General features: G+C 29.6%; 1 long non-coding RNA gene across 2 annotated transcripts; it reads right to left on the bottom strand.

Moving 5' to 3' along the window:
* Positions 1 to 3,525: 3,525 nt before the first annotated feature.
* LOC115034687 lies at positions 3,526 to 4,533 on the bottom strand. Of its 2 annotated transcripts, none has more exons than XR_003840004.1 (3): positions 4,331 to 4,533; positions 3,664 to 4,255; positions 3,526 to 3,588 (listed from the first exon to the last, which is right to left on the bottom strand). It is a non-coding gene; the product is annotated as an uncharacterized LOC115034687 (long non-coding RNA). The 2 variants fall into 2 exon arrangements; XR_003840005.1 differs by having other exon boundaries at positions 3,532 to 3,588; positions 3,670 to 4,255.
* Positions 4,534 to 4,794: the final 261 nt, after the last annotated feature.

Below are 4,794 nucleotides of genomic sequence, written 5' to 3'. Positions count from 1 at the left end.
TTTATCATTAACATAAAGTTCGCCGTTTAATTAAACAATATTGCGCAGTTTTAGGCGGCTAAATAAATTCCTTCCTTTTAAAAATCTAAGTAACATAATCTTCGTTTTAAAAACTGTTTTCAATCCCTTTCATGGTTTAAACAAACATATTCGACAATTTTTTTTGGCCAAATTGTTACTCGACGTTGCCGTTAACTATCTAGATTAGTTTTGAAGTTTTCTCGGAAATCCATCCACCTCAAAATTTTGAAAAAATAAATTTTGTATTAAAAAAGCCATCAACAGGTATGTCGTCAACACCTTAGTTCAAAAAAAAATTACATTTACAGAATTTTTTTCTATAACCGTTTAGATCGCCGTTTAATTAAACAATATTGCGCAGTTTTAGGCGGCTAAATGAATTCCTTCCTTTTAAAAATCTAAGTAACATAATCTTCGTTTTAAAAACTGTTTTCAATCCCTTTCATGGTTTAAACAAACATATTCGACAATTTTATTTGGCCAAATTGTTACTCGACGTTGCCGTTAACTATCTAGATTAGTTTTGAAGTTTTCTCGGAAATCCATCCACCTCAAAATTCTGAAAAAATAAATTTTGTATTAAAAAAGCCATCAACAGGTAAATCGGCGACACCTTAGTTCGAAACAAATTATATTTTCCCAATTTTTTTTCAATCAAAGTTTAGATCGCCGTTTAAATAAAGTGTATTGCGCAGTTTAAGACGTCTATATAAATTCCTTCATTTTAAAAATCTAAGTAACATAATCTTCGTTTTAAAAACTGTTTTTAATCCCTTTACTAGTAAGAACAACAATTTTTGTAAATTTTTATTGGCAAAATTGTTACTCGACGTTGCCTTAAACTTTCTAGCTTAGTTTTGAATATAGCTCGAAAATACTTCAGCTCCAAAATTCAAAAAACGTAAAATTTGTATTGTAAAAGCCGTCAACGGGTATGACGCCAACACCTTAGTTCAAAAAAAAATTACATTTACAGAATTTTTTTCTATAACCGTTTAGATCGCCGTTTAATTAAACAATATTGCGCAGTTTTAGGCGGCTAAATGAATTCCTTCCTTTTAAAAATCTAAGTAACATAATCTTCGTTTTAAAAACTGTTTTCAATCCCTTTCATGGTTTAAACAAACATATTCGACAATTTTTTTTGGCCAAATTGTTACTCGACGTTGCCGTTAACTATCTAGATTAGTTTTGAAGTTTTCTCGGAAATCCATCCACCTCAAAATTTTGAAAAAATAAATTTTGTATTAAAAAAGCCATCAACAGGTATGTCGTCAACACCTTAGTTCAAAAAAAAATTAAATTTACAGAATTTTTTTCTATAACCGTTTAGATCGCCGTTTAATTAAACAATATTGCGCAGTTTTAGGCGGCTAAATGAATTCCTTCCTTTTAAAAATCTAAGTAACATAATCTTCGTTTTAAAAACTGTTTTCAATCCCTTTCATGGTTTAAACAAACATATTCGACAATTTTTTTTGGCCAAATTGTTACTCGACGTTGCCGTTAACTATCTAGATTAGTTTTGAAGTTTTCTCGGAAATCCATCCACCTCAAAATTCTGAAAAAATAAATTTTGTATTCAAAAAGCCATCAACAGGTATGTCGTCAACACCTTAGTTCAAAAAAAAATTACATTTACAGAATTTTTTTCTATAACCGTTTAGATCGCCGTTTAATTAAACAATATTGCGCAGTTTTGGGCGGCTAAATTAATTCCTTCCTTTTAAAAATCTAAGTAACATAATCTTCGTTTTAAAAACTGTTTTCAATCCCTTTCATGGTTTAAACAAACATATTCGACAATATTTTTTGGCCAAATTGTTACTCGACGTTGCCGTTAACTATCTAGATTAGTTTTGAAGTTTTCTCGGAAATCCATCCACCTCAAAATTCTGAAAAAATAAATTTTGTATTCAAAAAGTCATCAACAGGTATGTCATCAACACCTTAGAACAAAAAAAAATTACATTTACAGAATTTTTTTCTATAATCGTTTAGATCGCCGTTTAAATAAAGTGTATTGCGCAGTTTAAGGAGTCTATATAAATTCCTTCATTTTAAAAATCTAAGTAACATAAATGCCATCTTAAAAACTGTTTTTAATCCCTTTACTAGTAAGAACAACAATTTTTGTAAATTTTTATTCGCAAAATTGTTACTCGACGTTGCCTTAAACTTTCTAGCTTAGTTTTGAATATAGCTCGAAAATACTTCAGCTCCGAAATTCAAAAAACGTAAAATTTGTATTGTAAAAGCCGTCAACGGGTATGACGCCAATACCTACCTATAAAAAAAAAAGTAACATTTTTCAAATTTTTTATCATTAACATAAAGTTCGCCGTTTAATTAAACAATATTGCGCAGTTTTAGGCAGCTAAATGAATTCCTTCCTTTTAAAAATCTAAGTAACATAATCTTCGTTTTAAAAACTGTTTTCAATCCCTTTCATGGTTTAAACAAACATATTCGACAATTTTTTTTGGCCAAATTCTTACTCGACGTTGCCGTTAACTATCTAGATTAGTTTTGAAGTTTTCTCGGAAATCCATCCACCTCAAAATTCTGAAAAAACAAATTTTGTATTCAAAAAGCCATCAACAGGTATGTCATCAACACCTTAGTACAAAAAAAAATTACATTTATAGAATTTTTTTCTATAATCGTTTAGATCGCCGTTTAATTAAACAATATTGCGCAGTTTTAGGCAGCTAAATGAATTCCTTCCTTTTAAAAATCTAAGTAACATAATCTTCGTTTTAAAAACTGTTTTCAATCCCTTTCATGGTTTAAACAAACATATTCGACAATTTTTTTTGGCCAAATTCTTACTCGACGTTGCCGTTAACTATCTAGATTAGTTTTGAAGTTTTCTCGGATATCCATCCACCTCAAAATTCTGAAAAAATAAATTTTGTAATCAAAAAGCCATCAACAGGTATGTCATCAACACCTTAGTACAAAAAAAAATTACATTTACAGAATTTTTTTCTATAATCGTTTAGATCGCCGATTAATTAAACAATATTGCGCAGTTTTAGGCGGCTAAATGAATTCCTTCCTTTTAAGAATCTAAGTAAAATAATCTTCGTTTTAAAAACTGTGTTCAATCCCTTTCATGGTTTAAACAAACATATTCGACAATTTTTTTTGGCCAAATTCTTACTCGACGTTGCCGTTAACTATCTAGATTAGTTTTGAAGTTTTCTCGGAAATCCATCCACCTCAAAATTCTGAAAAAATAAATTTTGTATTCAAAAAGCCATCAACAGGTATGTCATCAACACCTTAGTACAAAAAAAAATTACATTTACAGAATTTTTTTCTATAATCGTTTAGATCGCCGTTTAATTAAACAATATTGCGCAGTTTTGGGCGGCTAAATTAATTCCTTCCTTTTAAAAATCTAAGTAACATAATCTTCGTTTTAAAAACTGTTTTCAATCCCTTTCATGGTTTAAACAAACATATTCGACAATATTTTTTGGCCAAATTGTTACTCGACGTTGCCGTTAACTATCTAGATTAGTTTTGAAGTTTTCTCGGAAATCCATCCACCTCAAAATTCTGAAAAAATAAATTTTGTATTCAAAAAGCCATCAACAGGTATGTCGTCAACACCTTAGTTCAAAAAAAAATTACATTTACAGAATTTTTTTCTATAACCGTTTATTTCGCCGTTTAATTAAACAATATTGCGCAGTTTTGGGCGGCTAAATTAATTCCTTCCTTTTAAAAATCTAAGTAACATAATCTTCGTTTTAAAAACTGTTTTCAATCCCTTTCATGGTTTAAACAAACATATTCGACAATTTTTTTTGGCCAAATTGTTACTCGACGTTGCCGTTAACTATCTAGATTAGTTTTGAAGTTTTCTCGGAAATCCATCCACCTCAAAATTCTGAAAAAATAAATTTTGTATTCAAAAAGTCATCAACAGGTATGTCATCAACACCTTAGAACAAAAAAAAATTACATTTACAGAATTTTTTCTATAATCGTTTAGATCGCCGTTTAATTAAACAATATTGCGCAGTCTTAGGCGGCTAAATGAATTCCTTCCTTTTAAGAATCTAAGTAACATAATCTTCGTTTTAAAAACTGTGTTCAATCCCTTTCATGGTTTAAACAAACATATTCGACAATTTTTTTTGGCCAAATTGTTACTCGACGTTGCCGTTAACTATCTAGATTAGTTTTGAAGTTTTCTCGGAAATCCATCCACCTCAAAATTCTGAAAAAATATTTTTTGTATTCAAAAAGCCATCAACAGGTATGTCGTCAACAACTTAGTTCAAAAAAAAATTACATTTACAGAATTTTTTTCTATAACCGTTTAGATCGCCGTTTAATTAAACAATATTGCGCAGTTTTGGGCGGCTAAATTAATTCCTTCCTTTTAAAAATCTAAGTAACATAATCTTCGTTTTAAAAACTGTTTTCAATCCCTTTCATGGTTTAAACAAACATATTCGACAATATTTTTTGGCCAAATTGTTACTCGACGTTGCCGTTAACTATCTAGATTAGTTTTGAAGTTTTCTCGGAAATCCATCCACCTCAAAATTCTGAAAAAATATTTTTTGTATTCAAAAAGCCATCAACAGGTATGTCGTCAACAACTTAGTTCAAAAAAAAATTACATTTACAGAATTTTTTTCTATAACCGTTTAGATCGCCGTTTAATTAAACAATATTGCGCAGTCTTAGGCGGCTAAATGAATTCCTTCCTTTTAAAAATCTAAGTAACATAATCTTCGTTTTAAAAACTGT

This window comes from Acyrthosiphon pisum, unplaced genomic scaffold (assembly GCF_005508785.2).
Source record: "Acyrthosiphon pisum isolate AL4f unplaced genomic scaffold, pea_aphid_22Mar2018_4r6ur Scaffold_20613;HRSCAF=21560, whole genome shotgun sequence".
In the NCBI taxonomy this organism is placed as follows: Eukaryota; Metazoa; Arthropoda; class Insecta; order Hemiptera; family Aphididae; genus Acyrthosiphon; species Acyrthosiphon pisum.
This window is presented reverse-complemented; position numbering and strand designations above follow the sequence as displayed.